Here is a 22,585-nt window from a genome sequence, read left to right as displayed (position 1 = left end):
GGCCTTAGTAGTGTGGATACATCGATGACAAATTTGACCTTAGAGGGCTAATTTCAGATGCAAGTCCTAGTGTAGACCAGGCCTTAGTTATGGTAAGACCGTGAAAGTTCTTGTTTAGCCTTTGTGGGCTCCAGTATTGCATTAAATGACGCATCTAACATGTAATCTCTGATGTTTCAGTTTCTGAAATTCTCTCCTCAGGAAGAGAATTGTATACACAATGGAATATTTTTTTGTTTTGTTAGGGTTTTGTTTTGTTGTGTGTTTGTTAGAGAGACCAGAGTTGAAGAAATGTGTCTTGCACTTGGAGTAGAAGAGGGAAGGGGGAGGATTGCAATTGTCTGTGACTATATACTTAGGACAGTAAATGAATAAGCTAAACTTAAAAAATTATTTCTAATCTTTTCTAGTAATAGTGATCTTAGGTGTTTGCAGCCATGGTAGAAACAGTCTTTCAGATTATTGCTAAAAATTAGCAACATTCAACTTGTATAAAATGAGAATCAACACTGTAAATATTATATTTCTGATAATAAAACAATAATGAGTGAATGCCAATGCGTGAACTAATGCGCTTTTTAAAAAAATTTCAGTGGGATATTGGTTTTAGTTGTTCTTTATACCTGCTTGAAGAATATACACCCCTTAAAGAACACCTGAATTAACTAATTTCCTATAGATAGAGATGCTACAGTGTATTGACTTTTAAAATTAATTTGGGTTTAAAGAAAACCGCTGTAGATGGAGGAATATCTTTTTTAGGACTGCAGCCCATGCTTTAAACAAAGCCACAAGCCAAAAGAGAAACAAATCATTGGAATACATATTGCTAGTATCCAGGAAATGAGGATTCCATCTTTTCATGACTGCAGCCAGTAATATTATTCTATCAGGTTTACAGAATGATTAATGCCATATAGTAGCCTTTGTGGATGCATAACAGTTGTTTCTCATGGATTTAAATTAGTAAATGCAAATGAGTAAAAAATCGAAGTGGTAAATCCCACACTGTAATTGTTTTGTGTTTATTTAGGCTCAGCTTTGTTTATCTCTGCAATGTCAGTTGTGATTAGGGATGTTAGATATTGTATACTTTAGTATTTGTGTAGCCACAACAATTTTCAGCTGTTACACGGTTATTAAAATACTCCCCAGGGGCAGGGCCTGCATATATTGCACTCCTGAGTCCTGGCCCCAGTCCTTGGGAGCCCCCTGCCATTCTGTATCAGAGGCAGCAGTGCCAGGTGTCAGGCGGAGCTGGTTCGCAAGAGGAGCTGGTTTAATAATTGGCTCCCCATGCAGACCAGTTGCCGCCTGCCACCCCACTCTGCTCCCTCTGATGGAGGGGTGGCAGCAGCCCCTGTCCACGGTGAGACCGAGCTCCCCATGGACAGAGGCTGTGTCAGGATCCCGACCGTCCCTTTTGCCCCCTCTGCTACTGTCTCTGACGCAGCTAGGCAGCTCCTCAGAAATTGGCAGATTCTGGGAGCTGGCTTAAAAGCTGGCTCCCCCTAAGCACAGGCTCCCACCTCTCCTTTCTTGCTGCCTCTGATATGGGAGTGGTGGAGGTTGCGTGTAGCTGTTTGGATTAACTGATAAGGTTTATCGGTTAATCATTTAAACTGCTTATATGCTAACATCCCTAAATGTGATTTGGTATTTATTAGGACATACATAAGTAGCTGCAAGATTAAAGGATGGGGGAACGGAACAAGAATGTTTTTTTTTTTATCAGAAAAAAAAAAGATCTTATCCCTGGTTCTTGCAGCCTGCATTTTGAATGTAGGGACCACAAGAATCTAGTGCTAGTTGAAGTGATGACTGAAGTAACACGGCTGATTCCCTTGGAATTTAGCACTGTAAGTGGCTTAGAACTAAAAATAGTTCTGCCTGACATTGTACCAGAACAGGAAGCATTTTAAAATATCTTCATTTGTATGTTTCAGGTGAATGAAAATATCCACATGTTAGCTTCCTAAAGCATATGCTCTCTGTTACAGTTTGTTGTTGTTGTTGTTGTTGTTGTTGTTGTTACTAGACTACCTGACTGTTAGATGTAATTCTAAGATGTACTATTTTAGGGATGTATGTTTAACATAGGGATGTGCAGGTTTAAGTGGTTAACAGGTAAGCCTCCCCCTTAATGGGAGAGACTTACCGTTTAAGATTAACCGGTGGGGGCTGGGGCAGCTCTCTGCCTGCTGCAGGCAGGGGGCTGCTTCAGCCCTGTGGAGGTACTGCCACAGATGGGAGTGCTCCAGCCCTGTAGGAACTGCGGGCTGGGGTGCCTTTCAGGCAGAGGCTGTTCTGGCCAGGATGTTGGAGCAGCCTCTTGAGGGGAGCACTGGCCTGCTTCAGGTAGTGGCTGCTTTGACTGCCCTCTGGCAGGAAGGGGTTGGGGTGTGTGTGTGGGGGGGGGGGGGGGGGACAGACGGCATTCAGCTGGGCTGGAATAGCTCACTCATTTGTCTCCCTTTAATCAGTTAACTGGTTAAACAATGTTTAACTAATTAGCCATATAAATGGAATTTCATGTCCCTAGTTTAACATGGAAAAAACATTTCAAAATGAAAATGTAATTGTAGCTTTATATATGCTGTGTGTAATTCCATTACTTGGGTCAATTTTAATGAAGCAACAAAATATTAACTGTAAATTTTGTGACTGTAAGTAGAGTTATTGACATCTTAATTAACTATTTATTCAGCACTATAACTATACATAGTACTGTATAGAACAATATAGATGATATGCTAAATTTTTCATTGCCTTGTGTACTCATTTATATCTTTTGCAAAGTGAATAAAAAATGGGTGCAAAATGCTAATCAGCATAGAGGAGGGCAAGGTTTACACCAGTAGGATGATGTGATTGCTTTGATTATTTATGCTTATGTCCTAAAAGTTAGTTATTTTTTCTCTGAGTCATTGTAGTGTTAATGATGAATTGTAATGCAATTAATTCACCTTAAGTCCAACATTTGTTATATGATGGTGTATGAGAATGACATCATGGTCTTTGATGAGCTATATGTCTTTGATTGCTGTAAAACAGTTTCAATTTTAATGAGGAAAAACAAAAGAAACAGAGGTTTGTCTAACCTGCTTTTAAATATCTTTGGTGATGGAGATTTCACAACCCCCCTAGGCAATTTATTCCAGTGTTTAACCATCCTGACACTTAGAAAGTTTTTCCTAATGTCCAACCTAAACCGCGCAATTTAAGCCCATTTCTTTTTGTCCTATCCTCAGAGGCCAAGGAGAACAAGTTTTCTCCCTCTTCCTCTTAACACCCTTTTAGATAATTGAAAACCGCTATCATGTCCCCTCTCAGTTTTTTCTTTTCTAAACTAAAGTTCCTTCAGACTTCCCTCATGATTATTTTTTCTAGACCTTTAATCATTTTTGTTGCTCTTCTCTGGACCTTCTCCAATTGCTCCACATCTTTCTTGAAATGTGGAGCCCAGAACTAGACACACTACTCCAATTGAGGTGCAAAGTAGAGCGGAAAAATGACTTCTCGTGTCTCGCTCACAACACTCCTGTTAATGCATCCCTGAATCATGTTTGCTTTTTTTTCAACCATGTTGACTCCTGTTTAACTTCTCCTCCACTAAGACCCCTAGATCCCGTTCATCAGTACTCCTTCCTAGAAAATCACTTCCCGTTCTCCATATGTGAGACTGATTGTTCCTTCCTAAGAGGAGTACTTTGCATTTGTCTTTAAACTTCATCCTGTTTACCTCAAACCATTTCTCTATTGTATTTTATTCTGTTCGACAAATCTTTGGAAGAGAGAAACATCTCTTTGGTTACTGGCCAGATGTCACTGATATTGGCTTCTGTTTTTATAACTGGGGTCCTGTCTCTCATTATCTCTCAGAGATCTTGATCAGCAGACATAATGCCAGACCCCACTCCTGATTCGCTCTAGTGTAAATCCATGAAATCGCAGAAGTTACTTGAGTGTAACTAATATCTAAAGCTCTCTTTTTAATGGGCATCTCATAATAGATAGGAACCCCCCCCCTTTTTTTTTCTAGTTCAGTTATGGAAAGGATACTAAAAACAGATAAAGAGGATTCATAAACAAGTCTGCTTCCTTGGTGTTTTGGGTCAATCATATCCGTGAATTAACTTTAGGATCAACTTTGGCTGGGCTGGTAACCAGTACAGAGGCAAATACTATGCTGCATTTTTTCTTTTATTCTGAAATAAACTAACATTTGATTGCCAGTACCTGTTGTGTTAGGTGCTATATTTTCAGCTTCTGGTAAGGAAAAGAACCAGAATCTGAAGTGCCAGTTGTGTCTGATGGGCACAAATATTTTTTTTTCTATGAAAAGAATGATCTTTTAAAAGAAATATATTGAAATGGAGAATACCATCCAACCGAAACACTGACTTGCTTTAATGCGTTGAACAAGGCTTACACTTATGCTCCTCTATGTAATCAAATGTTCCTCAGGGTAATACTTAAAGCAGTCTTATTTCCATTACCAAGATAAGATATTTGGAGTTAGTTCCTCTCTTGGAAGCTGCCTCTGTAAGTAGAAGGCATATAAATACACCCACATAAGAAGTTATTTACTTACTTGGAATGTGTACAAGCAACAATAAACACTGCAAAACTACAGCCTACCTTTATAATAAAAGAAAATAAGCAATCTATATATGTATCTTACACCCAGGAACACTTTAAAATCCAGTTTTTGTAGAACATAACTAAAATTGTGGAAGTTTGTGATATGAAAGCTCTTCCTAGGAGATTGAATGCCTATGGCAAATTTTATAACTGCTTATGGTTGAGCAATTGATGTTCATTGGGCACAGTTTCATCTGGGTCTTCTGTGGAAATAGTACTGACTCCTGTCAACCCAAGGACATGAGTTGTCTTCCTTGGTTTATATAATTTGGTAGTAATAAAGGATACAAATTGGTAAGTTAATTTATTGATGAAAACATAAATGCAAATAATTGCCTGACGAAAACATATGTTAACAGCAACCATACAAGTCATTGGTTCTACTGAGAAAAAGGAATGACAAACCAGCGTCTAAGAAACAAAGACAGTCTACGTGGTTTGTAAAGCTATTTGCCATATGACATGGTTCAATATGCAAGAAACAAGTGGAAGAGATAACACTTGTCAACAATAAACCCATAAACCAGTACAATGGCACATAAAGCAAGTTATTTCATCTGGAAGTTTTACAAGAAAAATAACATAGTTTCCTTTGCGTCATTCAGGACATTTAGGGTATGTCTAGATTACATCCCTTTTTCGGAAAAGGGATGTAAATTAGACGTATTGAAATTGCTAATGAAGTGGGGATTTAGCTATCCCGGGCTTCATTAGCATAAAAATTGCCACCATTTTTTTCGGCATGGAGCTTTGTTGGAGAATAGCAGCAGTCTAGAGGCTGATATTTTGCTTAAAGTATTTTCCGATAGATCCTGTATACCTCGTTTACCTGTATACCGGCCATTTTTATGCCAATGAAGCACAGGATATTTAAATCCCTGCTTCATTAGCAATTTCGATATGTCTAACTTGCATCCCTTTTCCAAAAAAGGGATGTAGTCTAGACGTACCCTCTGAGTTTCCTACCTTGAGATATGTTTGTGTTACTGGACTTGCCACTCTATGCTGAAATATATTTATTATTTCAGGAAGAGATGTGGAAAATCTAGAAGCAGAAGGGTTTAGATTTTCTCTTCGCATTTTTTTGTCCATGTTCTGTAGAAATATCATGTTATGGCTTATGAATTTGCATTTCTTGTGCTTTAAAAATGTAGAATAATGGTATTTCCTCACATGTTTTTCAATCGTGTTACGAGCTTAAACTCTCAAATGTGATAGCTGGTAAGAAATTAGGCATTGTATCCCCAAACCAGTGTGTGACTACAGTATCTTAGTCTTTTGTATGGCAAGAAAGGTGATTCAGTAATTCACAATCTTAGTAGAGGCTCAGTGGTTTTAATAGGAATCCATATGAAACCTTTTAAAAAGAAACTCATAAGGCCACTTAAGGTGGATGGATGGTCATAAGGTAGGGAGCATGGGAAAAAGAATAAAACAAATGCAATTGAGAGTTTCATAATTTGAGAGTTGAACTTCTCCTCCCATGTGGCATGTAGAGTACTACTTACTAGACTTCTCAGTCTGTTATAATATTCAATTTCAAGGGTGTGTAATTGCACAAATATACTGGACAAAAAGGAGCACATAAAATTCTTGATATATTTTGATAGGAAATTACATCTCTGAAAGAGAGACTAGAATCTGGAGTAGGGATGTAAAATCCCATTTAATTGGCTAACTGGTTAAACATATTGTTTAACAGGTTAACCGATTAAAAGGGGGAGCGAACAAAGGGAGTAGGCAGGGCAGGTGGGGAGCTGCTCCAACCCAAAGGTTAACCAGTTAAACCTTCGCATCCCTAATCTGGAGCTGTATAATCACTAAGTAGTAATTTCTTTTTCAGATTTAATAAGGCAGCCTGCTGTACATTATGCTTTTTTCAGTAAATTTTGAAAGATGTTTCAAGTTGAGAGTATTTGACCTTTTGCTTACTATGGTAACTTATCTGTTTACTTTTGGTCCACATGTACTCTACGTGATGACAACATTACTAGCTGTGTTTATACTTACCTTTCAGGATGACCATCTGAACTGGCTAAGACATTTTACTTATCTTCTTTTGCTGCTTCTATACATTTCTAGAACACAGGGACATCTGCTACTATATTTGATTGATCATCTGTGTGCTTTGCAGAAAAGCTCTGTGGGATATTTCAGCTCGCAGTTCATTTTAATATTTATAGGGGTCATAAATTAAAAACAGGACAACTAGAGGCAGTTACAAGTTGAAAGCTCTGGTGAGGATGAAATTCTTTGAACTCCACTGGATGGCACTAATTTATTGAGTATGTTGAATGATGCTGTTGGTTGGAGAAGACCAAAGGAACCTAGTGGTATATGTTGGAAGATGTTAATTTTGAAACAGTAAAGTTGAGGAAAATAATAAAAATCTGCAATAGATGTGAATTATGTATGTAGCTACATGATAGTGTAGTAAAATATAGTAAAAACTATGGGTGCTTCTTCCCCCTTCCATTACTTAAGCTTGAAACAGCACATATCATTTAGCTAATTGCGCATGTTTTAGAAGCTGTAGTAAAAAGGGGAACTAGCTGTTTAGACCCATTTCTCAAGGACTGGATTACACGTATTACTTGAGTTAGGGAAATTTGCTAATTGCTATTGCTTAAGTAAGCTATACTGGTGGTTGTTACTGAGTGGAATAAAGTTGAAGTATGCTAACCAATAACGCTGCAACACGAAGCTAAGGTAACAAATCAAGACATGCCAAGTTAGATAAGAAAGTTAAAGAAAGTATAAAAAAGGATGCTTAGCCTACGCCCGAGGTCGGCTTTGCTTTGAGCATTGAGTTCCTTAGCCGAACCTTGGTTGCAACCAATAAACTTGAGTTGGACCCAGCCTGAAAGTGTGACTCTCTTCTTGGGGCAAATCAGACTAGCCTCCAAGGGGACGAAACCAGCAATTTATGCAACAATAGTACTGTATTCTTGAAAGCTCATGGACTTTTTACAGTTACAAGCAGTGAAAAACCCTGGGAAAATTAGTTAATGTTTCAGACTATATGGAGAGATTGCAATGTAAGCAGAATATGAGGCTAGAGAAAATAACCAGTAATTATTTATTACATAGATGTATTGATTTAGCTCCATTCTGTAATACCTTGATTCATGATCTTCCTTTTCCCACCCAAGAGTCTATTTAGATGATAATAGATTGAGTGTTCAAGAACAATACCAAGGAAACAACTTTCTGCAAAGTAGGGATGTCACTGGTTAACCAGTGCCCCGGTTGGGCTGGAGCAGCTTCTCCTCCCTGCCCTGCCACCGCCTCACACGTTGTCAGGGGGCTACTCCAGCCCAGCCTGGCTCACCGTGCTGTGTCATGGATGGGAAGTGCTACAGCCCTACTGGAGCATCCCCTGCCGGTGGCGGGCCTGACATAGCTGGGGCAGTCCGTGGTGCGGTGGGCACAGGCTGGAGCAGCCCAGTCAGGGGTCTGCTCCAGCCTGACAGGTTCCCACTGCATCATGGGATGGGGGGGAGGGGCGCTCTTCCTGCGGGATCCTCTTTTAAGTTGTTAACCAGTGAAATGTAACAGTTAACTGATTAAACTGGATTTTACATCCCTACTTAAAAGTTGGCTTTTTCAGAATAATGATATTGCAGATCTGTGTTATAGGCTATACATTTTTCTGTCCAGATGATTTCTGGGAGTTCTACCTCTGTAGTAATATTTATTCTTCACATAGTGGATTCTATAGTTTCTTATGACATAAGAATGGCCATACTGGGTCAGCTCAACGGTCTGTCTAGCCCAGTATCCAAATTCCCAAAAGTCATCATCTTAGATCACTCTATTGGAAGGGATCCATTCTACCAGAAGTGGGGATTGAACTCATGCAGACACATTGTCAATTGGAATGTCAGTCTAATATGCCTTAATCACTCAGCCATTCTGGCAAGCAAACAGCTGCAACATCAAGTAGTTTATTCTTTGCAAAGTAAATGCCTCCTCACCCATCCTCCAAATTATGATACTGTTAACTGTACTGTACATAATCAACATTCGCTACTGCAGAGATTAATGAATTTGAGGTTATGTTCAGGAAAGAGGCTTTGCATCCAGCTTCTTGAAGGCCATTGACAGATAAATAAGTACTCCATAATCCCTTCTCAGGCACTTCAGCATCCAGGAGCTTGGTCTGACAGAACAGAAAAATACTTTCATTAGAATAATGGATTACTAAGACCACACCTTCTAGCCTTCACTTTGATTAATGTCAAAATGGTATCAACATGGCAGTGCCTTAAAGTGCTGGGTTTCACAAGAGCATATTTTATTGTAGCCAGTAGGGCATATGTGAGTAGTCAAGTACTCAATAAGCCAAGGCTTATCGGGTAGTCGAGTTGACTACTCACATTCCTCCCTCCCCTTGCTGCCTCTGTTTTAGAGGCAGCAGAGCGGGGGGAGAAGCAGGAGCTGGTGCTGTGGGAAGCTGGTCTAAAGTCGTTCCCCCAGCACCCTCTCTGTGGTGCTGCTTCTCCCCTCCTCCCCCCCCCCATTGCTGCTGCCTCTCTGAAAGGCAGCAGCACGGGGAGGGGGCACAGTAGGGCAGGCTCGGCAGAGGCTGCCTTATTTGTGGACTGCTCCTGGAGCAGCCTTTGTTCATGGAGGCCAGGGCTGCCAGAGGCAGCCCCTGTCTGCCGGGGGGGCCCAGCTCAAGGTCCAGGAGCTACCCCCACTGTGGCTCTGCAGTTTAAATGTAGTAGGAGCCGGGCTGCCTGCTCGCCTGGCTCTTACTGCATTTAAACTGCAGAGCCACAGCGTGGGAGTAACTCCCAGAGGCTTTCCCCTTATTGAGTAATTGTGTAGTTGATAGGTTATGGTGAAGATAGTGTTAGACTTTCTTCCCTGAAGTATCCACCATTCTAGACATAGAAAAACCCATGAATTATGGTTATCTAGTACATCAATATAGAGGTAGAGTTCCTCTTACGATTTTTGTTTAGATAAAAACTACTCTGGTTGGTATCACTTGCTGAATTGATAATCCTATCCCTACTCTCTCTGCCTTCATGAAGGAGAGAAAAACCCTTCTGCGCATGGTTCTTTCCATCCAGTGTGGCTATTGTTTGGAAGGGAGAATCTGTGGGAAAAACTGGTGAGAGATCACTAAGCATGATCAGTGGTTGCAAGCAATTGAGTGACTCAATATATAGTATCAAAAGGCTCCTGCTTCTGTATTTAAAAAAGGATTTTTGTATTTTAAATGGAATGCAGCAATTGAGGCAGCTTGCCTTAGCACTGGGGCTTGTCATTTCAGAGAGGCACACTAGGGCATATTTTCTTGCAGCTAATAGTTAAGCTGTTTCCCACTTTGCTGCACAGCACACTGGGGAATTCTAGAGCATTCAGCAATTGTGATTTTTAGTATCTGACACCAGCCGTCAGGATCACCACTGTACCTCCATTGTGAGCCAGCCCTCCACTTGGCTGGCAAACTCTTTGGCTATGTCTAGACTGCAAGCCTCTTTTGAAAGAGGCTTTTTCGAAAGTATCTTTTGAAAAAGCCTCTTTCGAAAAAGAGCGTCTAGACTGCAAGCAGTACTTTCGAAAAAGCAAGCCGTTTTTCGAAAGAAAGCAGCGAGTGAGTCTGGATGCTCTCTTTCTAAAAAGCCCTCTTGGCATTCAAGAACGCCTTTTCTCGAAAGAGCACTTTTGAAAAAAGGCGTTCTTCCTCGTGAAATGATGTTTACCGCCGTAGAAAGAAAAGCTGCGTTCTTTTGATTTAATTTCGAAAGAACGCGGCTGCAGTCTAGACGCAGGTGAAGTGTTTTCGAAAAAAGGCTACTTTTTTCGAAAAAAACCCTGAGTCTGGACACAGCCTTTGAAATCACTTTGGGAAGAGCAGCATTTGACCCAGTACTGTCAGTTTGCTCTCCGCCAGAACTTTCATCAAGATATCTGTCCCCATAGGAGTTGAATCAGACTTACAATGATGCATGCTGTATATGGCAGAATCAAAATCTATTTTCATTTCATTTGGTTGGCATTTGCCTTCAGGCTTTTATGTTTTAAGTATTGTGAAGCGCTTTGATTTGACTTTTTTTTTAGTTATTTTTTACATAGAAAATTATTGTAGGTTCAGTTGATTCTGGTTCTTTAGAAGTAATTACAGCTATCATTCATTAGGTGCCACACACTGGAAACTACATGAACTCGCTTCAGTAAAACAGCCAGTCTTTTTGTCTCTTGTTTTTCTGTTAATGCCATTATTTTTTACATAAGTTGGAGCACTTTAGGAGTATGACATTTGAGGAGGCAAACAATTGGGGATATAAATCACTGATTTGGAATTTCATGCTCGCCATGTAGTTCATGTTTCTGTTTGCTGTTGGTTTTGGTTTCAGATTAAAAAACAATACTTATTGGAACAGAAACAAAACCTACGGAAAGCATATCAAGCACATACACTATTGAAAGATAAGTAATCCCTGAAACATCCTTAGGTACACATGTCTCTGGAATTTGTGGATATTTCTGGACCAATTAATTATATTTCCTAAAATCTTTCATACCTGTATTTTTTTAAAGCATTCTTCACAGCCACTTCATCCCATTTGCCATTTTATTCTGTTTTTCACTCCGTTTGTTAGAACATGGTTTTTAACCCTGCACAACCTTTTAAAACATTCTCATTATTGTATTGTATTAAGTGTAGCTACTAATAGTTGGGAATAGTTTCTTTCGCAGAAGCTGGGTAGAGACCAAATGGCTGCTGTTTGAATGTTTGGGCATAACACAAATATAAATGTAAATCAGTGTCAAGAGGGGAAATTCAGTGAAGCATATCGAGTTCTATTTGATTTGCTCTATTGACATAATAATCAGGGCTTACTGTTGAGGTGGGTGGAGACATGGTGAGGATAAATGCAAGATCCTTTTTCCAGATCAGAAGATGGAATACTATGTTATTTGACATTCTTTGAAAACAGATGGAAAACACTACTTATGAGTTTGCAAGCGGTAAGTTTTTTGGAACAGTTTTTACCTAAAAAAAAAAAAAAAACCCCTCCTCCCCTTAAAAACCAAACAAACCAAAAAAAACCCAACATGGCTTAAAATGCTCAGCAACTGTAATTCTTCTCTGATTATTGGAGACAAATTTGTGTGATGCTGATATGGGCTCTGCTATTAAGTCAGCACTTTAACAATCTTAGTTGAATGTATTAAACATTTGGGAAAAGCATGAATAAAGTGAGAATGACTAATTAAGTTGATAAGTTCACTGGATTGTATATTGTTCTGTAGACTACAGCCTTCTAGCAATACACTTTGAATTTGTGTGTTCTTAGGACACTGATGAGATGTTTTCTGATGTGCTGGGAATAAGGGGCTCAAAAAGAGAGAACCATTGTTGTAAGAGTTAAAAATATCCATTATTTTTATCCAAAATAAGCATTTGAGTTAGTGGCATGTGACTCAGTAGGCACTTCCATTAATTATTTGTGCATGTTGCCATTTAAAATAAATGCACACTTGTATGTACAGGATTGTGGCTAGCTGAGGGTTTTATTTTTATATCTAGTGAATTTTTGAAAAGGTATTGAATGACAAAAGGAAATGTTCATATAGATCTGTGCCTCATGCTTTCATCTCCTGTGGCATCTTATTCGACTTTAGTGAAAGCAAACAATGAGAACTTCTTATTTACATACTCAATTTGTGCCTTTTCTTTAGTGAGTACAAAATAATGGGCCTGAGTCTCCCTTACATTAAGGTCCCTTTGCACCACTGTGGAAGTATAAAAGAACTTCAAAGCAAGAGTAAATTTTATTTATGCCCACTTTAAAGCCATTGGAGCCGTGAAAATGGGCTTCAGTGTAAAAGAAACGCAGTCTTCTTTATTCTATAAATTTATTTATTCATTCTTTCAATTATATATTCTCCAGTTGTTCTGAAATTCCTCTGCTTTAATGTAACTTGGAGCATCCTTTATGTAAAAAGTATAGGTTTGTTTTCCAGCCCCAATTGGCTCCTGTAGAATCTTACCTCTTTTCCTTCTCAGTCCTCTCCAGTATAAAGCCTGCAAAGACTGATTTTTCCTTCCAACCAACAAGGGCTTGAGGTAGCTCCCGAGTCCAGCTGGGCTGATCTTGAATCAGTTGAAGTTGTCAGTAGAAAGTGACATAAACTTCTGCTTCGGGCTTTATATTCTCCCTCATTAATGTTTTATGCCACTAGCTGATAAGGAAACAAAGGACTAAGAGAAAGTTTTAAACTAAGATTGCCCATATAGACACTAGGGATTTTAAATGCATGTAATTGATTAACTGTATAACCGCTGAAAATTTCACTCCTAGTGCACACCAGTTCCCGCCTGCCACCTCGATCCGAGGAAGCTGGCTGCTGCCTTGCGCTGCTACCTCTGATACAAAGGCAGCAGTGTAGGGCGACGGGTGGTTCCCCAGGTGCTGGTGCACACAGAGAGCCGGCTTTTAAGCCAGTTCCCCATGCATACTGGCTCCTGTCTGCCACCTCGCACTGTTGGCTCTGATATAGAAGCAGTAACCCAGGGTGAAAGGCAGCTCTCTGGGAACCAGACTGGGAGCCAGTTGTAGCAATTTGGATAACTGATAAGTTAATGCTTGTTGGTGACCTGTTTACATGGCTCCTCTCTTACATCCCTAAAGGCAACTGTTGGTGCTATTACAGGTTGAACCTTTCTAGTCCGGTATTCTCGGGATCTGCTGGTGCCAGATCAGAGAATTTGATGAACCCTGGCAGGTCAAAATTGTCCAGCAGCATTATCAACAAATCCACTGCTTATTGGGCTCTTAGCAGATATTTGGGGTAAATTAGAGCTAAATAAAAACACGGAACACTGAAAATCAGAACTGGAGGCTGTAAACAAATTTATGGGACCACGGCTGCATGAGAGAGAGAGAGAGAGAGTGTGTGTGTGTGTGTGTGTGTGTGTACACACACTAGTTCTCAACTGCTGACTGCCCACGCCGGGTCCTCTGGGACTGAGGCTGAAGTATACCCTCCAGGCACATGTCCAGTGGCTGCTGGAGCTGAACCCATCTGTTCACAGTGGCTTTGGGGGCCAAGGCTAGAGTACATATTTTGGCAGATAGGCAACATTTTATTTGCATATATGCATATTCATTATTTACATGATGTATATGCAAATAAAATATCAGTCCACCAAACATTTGTGAATGTGTTTGCTGGTCCGTGGTTAAAAAAGGTTGGGGACCACTGTAGTAGTATATCAGAAGAAGGGAGTTACTTATCAAGTGTAGGAGCAGTGTTATTGAGGTCCATTCAGTCACAGTGGATGGGGCTCATTCTTAGCAACTGATGGGAAGGTATGAATACCAAGAGAAGGAAAGTTGCCTTTGTAGTGAGAGGGTAGCTCAGTGGTTTGAGCATTGGCTTGTTAAACCCAGGGTTATAAGTTCAATTCTTGAGGGGGTTATTTAGGGATCTGTGGCAGATCTGTCAGGGATGGTACTTGGTCCTACTGTGAGGGCAGGGGATTGGACTTGATGACCTCTTAAGGTCCCTTCCGGTTCTATGAGATGGTATATGTCCATATATTATATTAATAATTCTAAATCCTTATTCAGTCCTAATTTGATCATGTTAAATTTGCAAGTAAATTGCAGCTCTGTTTCTCTTTGTAGACTGGTTTTGACATTTTTTTGTGTGGAAGGATGGCTACTCTTAAATCCCTTACTGAGTGTCCAGGTAGGTTACAGTGTCCTCTTGGTTTTTGTTACTTTTCTTGATGTCTGATTTATGTCCATTTATCCTTTGGCCAATATACACCGCTGAGGAGCATTGCTGGCACTTGATGGCATATATCATGTTAGTAGATGTGCAGGCGGATAAACCCTCTGATGGCTTGGCTTATGTAGTTAGGTCCTGTGATGGTGTTGCTTGTATAGATATGTGGACAGATGTAGTGATGGTGTTTGTTGTTGGGGTAGGTTTCTCAGAATTTCTGTAGTGTGGGTGGGGGTGTGTGTGGCTGCTGGTATTTGCTTCTGGTTGGAGGGCTGATGGTAAGTGAGGACTGGCCTGTCTCCCAAGGCTGGTGAGAGTAAGGGATAATTTTCTAGGATAGTTTGTAGATTGTCAATGATGCACTAGAGGGATTTTACCTGGGGGCTTTAGTTGATAACCAGTTGTGTTTTGTTATTTTCCTTGTTGGTCCTTTTCTTTAGTAGGTGACTTCTGGGTACTCGTCTGACTCTGTCACTTTCCCAGGAGCATATTTTAGTTTTAAGAATGCTTGATAAATATCTTTGTAGGTATTTGTCTCTGTCTGAGGGATAGGAACAGATGTGGTTATGTATTAGGGCTTGGCTATAGACAACAGATTGTGCGACATGACCTGGAGGGAAGCTAGAAGCATATAAGTAAGAATAGTGGTCAGTAGGTTTCCAATAGAGCGTGATGTATATGTGACCATTATTTATTTGTACTTTAGTATCCAGGAAGTGGATCTCTTGTGTAGACTGGTCCAGGCTGAGGTTGATGATGGGTTGGAAATCATTGAAATCCCAATGTAATTCTTCAAGGCCCTCCTTTCTGTGGGCCCATATAGTGAAGATGTCATCAGTGTAGCACATGTAGAGGGGGGATGCTAGGGGACAAGAGCTGAGGAAGTGTTATTCTAGGTCAGCCATAAAAATGTTGACATGTTGTGGGGCCATGCAAGCACCCATAGCAGTGCTGCTGACTTGAAGGTATAAATTGTTCCCAAATTGGAAATGGTTGTGGGTGAGGCCAAAGGCATAAAGCTCAGCCAATAGGTGTACCATGGCAGTGATTCCCAACTTTTTTTATATCAGGAACCGGCAAACCCATTCACAAATTTTCAGCGGCAAATAAAATGTTGCCAGTCCACCAAGAGCCTCAGCCCCCGGAGCTCCCCAGTGCGAGCCGTAACCCCTAGACCCATCCGCCCCTCCACGACCCCGCAATGCCAGCTTCTGAGCACAGAGTCCCCTGCATCCAACCCTCCCCCAGTACTAGCCTCCTGCCCTCAAAGCCCCCCAGTGCCAGCCCTGACCCCATAGCCCTTCCACTACTAGCCCTACCCCCAGAGCTCTTCACTGCCAGCTTCCCACTCTAGATGCCCCAGTGCCCCCAAATGTCAGCCCCCTGCTTCTTAGAGCCTCCCATTCTTTAGAACTTTAGTACTAGCCTCTCCCACAGAGTCCCCCAGTATTAGCTTTGCCCCCAAGTCCCCCCAGGACCAGCCTCCTGCCTCTTAGAACCAGCCCCCTACCCCAGAGTCCCCAGCACTAGCCTGGCCCCCTTTAGCCCTCATTGCCTGCCCTGCCCCCCTCACCTTGCCCTGCGCTGCCTCCCAGCCGCCAGCTGAGCACTGCTGCCTGGGTTGTGGATCCTCTAATGCTGTTGTGCCGGTCTCCATGCAGTCTTCCCCTTGTGCAGCAAAGCACTTTTCCCTGTCTGAGAAGAGACCCTGGCACTGGTTGGCTGAGAGGTGGAGAAGGACACGCCTCTCCCGGCCGGAGCGGTATAACCCAGCCCCGGACCGGCTGTTGGGAAATGCTGTACTATGGCATCATCAGGGATACTGCTCCAGCTAACTTTTAGTCCCTTCTTTTGATATACAGGCAGTCCCCGACTTACACGGATCCGACTTACGTCGGATCCGCACTTACGAACGGGGCTTTCTCGCCCCGGAGCTCGCAGGCAGCAGTCCGCCACCTCGACCTCCGGGGCGAGAAAAGCTCCTCCCGGTGCCCCTGCTCTGCTGGGGACCATCTCCAGCAGACCAGGGGCACCGGGAGCAAAGCCGCATCCGCGGCGGGTTTGCTCGCGGTGTCCCTGGTCTGCTGGAGACGGTCCCCAGCAGACCAGGGGCACCGCGAGCAAAGCCGCAGCCGTGGCGGGTCCCGTGCCAGAGCAAAGCCTCAGAGGCGCGGCACCCCGCCGCTGCGGCTTTGCTCCCCGTGTCCCTGGTCTGCTGGGGGGGGGGGGCGCAGCTAGTGTGCTCCCCCCCCCCCCCCAGCAGACCAGGCTTTTGTTGTGGACCCTGGGGCAGAGCAGCTGGGGTGCTGCCGGTTGGTCCTGCAGCGCCGCTCTGGGCACTACTGGACCAACCCGGCAGCACCCCAGCTGATCTGCCCCAGGCGTCCCCAAGTCAGCCGCTGCTGAAACTGACCAGCGCTGACTACAGGAAGCCCGAGGCACAGTTGCTCTGCCCCGGGCTTCCTGGAATCAGCCGCTGATCAGTTTCAGCAGCAGCTGACTTGGGGACTTGGGGTTCTTAAGTTGAATCTGTATGTAAGTCAGAACTGGCGGTCAGTTTCAGCAGCGGCTGAATCTGGACACCAGTTCCAACTTACATACAGATTCAACTTAAGAACAAACCTACAGTCGTGTGTGTGTGTGTGTGTGAGATTTACCTAGGGAAGTTTATTATTAAGGTGCAACAGGACTCCTCATTGTTATTGTATAGATTGCCATTTTGGATAGTAAAGCTGACAGTCATCGAGACAGTTGAATCAGGCAAGATGGGCCTTCAGTTCCTTCATGCAGAGAATAATCACCCTACTGAGTGTTGGGCTTACTGTCTTCAGTATGTGCAATTATTATGAATGAATATTTGTCTTACAGTAGTATTGAGAGGCCCCATGTGAGATACTGTCTCTATAGAAGCATACTTAGGGACAATCCCTGTCTTAGAGATCTACAGTCTAGCTGTAGAAAAGGGTTAGTAAGAGGGAATCAGCAAAACAGAGAGTGGAAGTGACTTGCCAGAGGTCACATTGCATGTCCGTGATAGAGGCAGGATGGATTAAAAATTGATTGGGGGGGGGGGAATAGTGTTTTATTTAAATTATAAACTTTTCTTTTTAAAAATAAACCATCTCAACTGAATACAAGATATGTTAAGGCCTAAACTACTTGTCTTTGAAAACCTTTAAGTCAGGCGTGGGTAGCCTTTTTTTGTCGGGAGCTGCTGACCCACAGAAAAATCATTCAGGGGGCCACATACAAGTGAGAAGCAAACAAAAACAAGAAAGAAACCCTCAATGACGTGGCCCCCGATTGAGGAGAAAGACACTCCCCACATTCCCCTTGCACAACAGGGAGTGCTAGGGTGTGCTAGGGTGGGTACAGGCTAGTAGATTTTGTGTGCTCCAACGGAGGGGCTGAAGTGCCAGCATGGGCTATCCAATGCTGGTGTGAGGGAGCCGTGAGCCTCAGGAGCTGGATCCAGGCAAGCTGGGGGCCGCATCTGGCCCCCGGGCCTTAGGTTCCCCACCCCTGCTTTAAATAAAATAAAACTATGCTGAATCCATGAGTGTTTATCTTAATATTTGAGTTAAAGGTGAATTTTATATATAAATGAAAATATGTATCCCCTGATTCTAACTTTTTAGATCAAGGTTCATAAATATGGCACAACAAGAAATTTCAGCGAGACTAGAAATTAACCTCCAATCACTTCCACTTAGGCATATTTGAAAAATTTCCCAGACTGATCTGAAATAATTAAATCTGCTGGCTATATTTAATCCCTCTATTAAATACATAATTCGGTTGCAAATGTAAAGCGTGTTTTGATAAGAGAAATTTCATAGAATCATAGGACTGGAAGGGACCTGAAGAGGTCATCGAGTCCAGCCCCCCGCCCTCAAGGCAGGACCAAGCTCTGTCTACACCATCCCTGACAGATGTGTATCTAACCTGTTCTTAAATATCTCCAGAGAGGGAGATTCCACCACCTCCCTTGGCAATTTATTCCAATATTTGACCACCCTGACAGTTAGGAATTTTTTCCTAATGTCCAATCTAAACCTCCCTTGCTGCACTTTAAGCCCATTACTCCTTGTCCTGTCCTCAGAAACCAAGAGGAACACATTTTCTCCTTCCTCCTTGTGACACCCTTTTAGATATTTGAAAACCGCTATCATGCCCCCCCTTAATCTTCTTTTTTCCAAACTAAACAAGCTCAGTTCATGAAGCCTGGCTTCACAGGTCATGTTCTCTAGACCTTTAATCATTCTTGTCGCTCTTCTCTGTACCCTTTCCAATTTCTCCACATCTTTCTTGAAATGTGGCGCCCAGAACTGAATGTATCCAAAACGGAATGTATTGTTTAATAAAAACAAACTTTATGTGCTATGTGTTTAATTAAATTCTTTTTACTATCTTAGTGCAGCTTAACGGAAATCATGGTCCAAAAGTTAATTATTTAGTAAATAAACAACATGACATTCACCATTTTCTGTCATTCTAAAATGTACAATTAATAAAAATCTGGAAATATTAGGCTACATAATAAGTGTCTACATAATAAGTGTCTACACTGGGCTCCGGAATAAGTGGCCCAGTGTAGACACAGCCAACATGTTTTATTAGTTATATTGAACAGTGAGAATATACCTTTCTTTCAAAAATAACTGAAGTACAAAAGGAAAAGTCGATGATTCAGAATCGTCTGATTTAAATAATCAAGCTTAGAAATGGAGCATAGAGCAAAAAATCTCCCGAATCCCAGACCAGTGAAATTAGATGTATTTGGCCGAGAGGCTTAAATCTGAAGGTGTGCCAACAGCTCTAGTTGCTTTATTACTTTTAATTTATAAGAAAAGTACATGGTATAAATGTTAACTACAGACTAAGAATAAATCATGTCGTCTTGCATTTAAATTGTCAATTTTTTGGTAAAAGTTTGGCTAAATCACATGTGATCTTGGTTTTTACATATTTTCTTTGCTTTATGGGTATTTTATAATCTCAAAAGCTATAATTTACTCCTCTCATTTTCTGTTGTGAAAGAGAGATTACATTCCTTTTTGCATGAAAGATAGAAACGGAAAAAAGTTACTTCCCGTTAAAAGCTAAGCAGGTGCCCCATATAAGCCTTGTCTAATTCATTATGGATTACTGTTTTAGAATTAGAAAATTGTGTTATAAATCATGATGTCATTTGCAGCTAATCAAATTCAGGCAAGAGCTTTCTTGCTCTCATGAGATCGCGTTCATCAAAGACAGCTGTGTCAAGTGCATTGATGTCTAGAGGGGATGGGGATGGGTAGGAGTCAGGGTTGTAACCTGGAATTCACTGCAGTTTTCTTTATTTACTATGCACTGTGATAGAATAACAAAAGATGCAAATAAAAGCACTTTCAGCCTGACTTAGAGAACTTGATCACTTGTAAAATATAACACATTTAAACTGATGCTTGATATCAAGGATTCAGCACATGTGCTTTTTTCGTGCTGCAACATATTAATGCCTACAAAGCTAAAGAGAATCAAGGTAAAACAAAATGTCCTCTCTGAACAAAGGAGAGTCCAGCTGGATGCACAGCCAAGGCTGTGCATGATACACTAGATAGGGGGGGAAAATTCCTACCACACACTGAGGCAAAAATTTGATTCCATAAAATTGCAATAAAATTATATTGTCTGGAATATGTCAACGTGCTGGCATGCCTATGGAGATAATTAATATTTCAGAGAGTAAGTACATTTGGGTTCTTCTGTGAACATATAGAATTTCATGAGCTATGATATGAGGACGGTATGGAGACCAAACAGAGGTAATTGGGGAGAATTTGCAAGTTAATACAGGAGACCTCATTTCTGAGTGGTAAACATTAAAAATGACTCTGTACTAAGTACGTAAGTGACTAGTTGACTACCCGATAAGTCTAGGCTTATTGTGCAGTGGAGTCACTACTCGACTAGTCGCTCCCCCAGCTGCCTCAGTATCAGCCATCCCCCCAGCACTGTCTCCACAGGGAGAGGGAATCTGGGAGGGGAAAGAGGAGGGGGCAGAGGTGCAGCAGGGAAAATGGCACGAGTGGGGTCCCTGCTCAGGACTGGCTTGATCCACACTTGTGTGGGTTCCCTGCTGCACCTTTGCCTTTGAAATGTATAAAAGCCTCCCTCTGTCCCTGCAGTACTTGTACATTTCAAAGGCAGAGGCTCAGCGGGATAGCGAGCTCCTCCCTTATCAACTAATCGAGTTGTTGATGGAAATTCCATCGACTACTTGATTAGCTGATTAATCGAAATTCAACATCCCTACTCTGTACATAAGAGTATTGCTATTTATATTTTTTCTTAGTACAGGCGGTCCTTGCTATAAGTCCAAGATATGTTCCAAAAAACTTGGACTTACAGCGAAACAAGTTAAAGTAGGGATTCCCCCCCCCCTCCTGGCTAACTTCCATTTGTATACATTATTTTTTTTGAGGGGGGGGAGAGACTTAAGAACGGGAAATGGGAGGACTTATAATGCATCAGTTCCTACAAGAGCCGACTTTAGTGCAGAATGGGTGTATACCGAGGCGACTTATAGTGGGGATGCCCTGTATTTGGAAATGAGCCTATGTGGGCTTCCAGAACAGACAATTTTTTCTCTCCAGGGATCTTTTTATTGAAATTAAATGTAATGATGGGTAAGCAAGAAGGGTTAAGAAGGGAAGAGAAAATGGGAACAACACCGGCAGTATTACAGAATTACTCAAACAGGGCTTAGACTTGACTTGCAGTAGGAAAAGAGGGTGATTTTTTTTCTTTTTCTAACAAAGGAGTATTTTAGTTGCCTAATTACATCTAGTTATTGTGGCTGAAGTGGGGTTAAAGAAGAGTATGCAAGAGAGGAGTTTGAGGGGACTTCTGTTATGTTTGTTGTTTTCAAAGGAGAGAGTAGTAGGGAAAAGGAACCCCCCCCCCATTAATACATCACTTACATTTGTATAGGTTGGACACCCTCAGGACCGGTCCGGCACCCTCAGGACCTGACTGGTCCCAAAGGAGGGAATTTGCCGGATCGGGGTGGTCCCCTGCCACTGGCCTCTGAGGATACTGCCCCTCCCTCTGGCTGGCTCCCCTCCAGCAACTACTGCTACAGGGCTTGGGTTTGGCATGCTGCCGCCAGCTGGCTGGGGCTCTCCGGGGATGGAACTCCCCAGCCATGGTGGCCCTGCTTCTGCGCTGCCCGGCTTAGGCTTCTTGGGGACTAGACTCCATGACTGCCCCGCTGTTGCTGTGCCGGGGCTCCACGAAGATGGGGCTTTTTAGCATAGTCAAGACAATGATCATCCCATTGCTAAAACAGTTGTTGGAAGATGCACATATTATATGAGAACTACCTTACTATGGTTATGTACAGCTCCTAGCACAAGGGGGGTTGGGTTCGATTCTGATTGGCATCTCTGGTTTTCAGTTCTTGGACTGTTGTTGAATTTCAGGGAATCAAATAGATCTGGAATGTAAAAGGAGAGTAGTGTGGAGGAATTACAAAACCAAATAGATTACTATGAATAGTCTTTTTACTTGGGTATTTGCAGTCACTGGAAACAGGCTTTGTTATCTTGAACCCCAAGAGTGTTGTCGTGTTATTATTCTCATTCTCAGATTGATGTACAAGAAATCCATTGCAGAATTGCATCTGGCTGCATATTACTTTTTGCCCTGTAAGCTTAATGGCATTGCCTCATCTCATGTCATTCAGCTTAATTGCAGTAATGATCTTGCAAAACCATTGACAATGGTAGTCTTGGGGTTTCTTTTAATTAGAAGGTACAATTGGCTAGAGGTTCCTGCTGCATTTCACTCTTGTGTGCTTGGTTTTGCCAGTTCTCAACATTTTAGAAAGAGTAGGTATCTGAGATGCTAGTAGGATTCAGTACTGATTGACGTTGTAGATGGCCATGTTACTGTTTTGTAGTGACCAAAGAAAGATGTTCATCATGGTACTGCAACTTCCTTATCAGTATTCAAGCTCTTACAGAAGATGGCAATTTAAACTTTATCTACAAAAACTGTAGGTCACCTGTTACAGTGTGTATCCGGTCAACTGGTAGCTTCATTTTTCTTTAGAAAAATGAAAATGTTTGTTTGGCATAATTGGAGTTCATTATCTCTCTTCTGATGAGGTAAGGGTTTAGGCAGCCCCAGGAGGCAATGG

The 22,585-nt window shown here is 41.9% G+C and overlaps 1 protein-coding gene across 8 annotated transcripts in view; it reads left to right on the top strand.

Annotated features, from left to right (window-relative positions):
- The window catches only part of NCAM1 (neural cell adhesion molecule 1), a 287,961-nt gene that overhangs the window by 16,178 nt on the left and 249,198 nt on the right, over positions 1-22,585 (top strand). The window lies entirely within an intron of this gene.

Source organism: Pelodiscus sinensis, chromosome 25, assembly GCF_052426305.1.
Source record: "Pelodiscus sinensis isolate ZL-2025 chromosome 25, ASM5242630v1, whole genome shotgun sequence".
Classification (NCBI taxonomy): Eukaryota; Metazoa; Chordata; order Testudines; family Trionychidae; genus Pelodiscus; species Pelodiscus sinensis.
The sequence above is the reverse complement of the archived record's forward strand: the minus strand, read 5'-3'. Positions and strand labels throughout refer to the sequence as shown.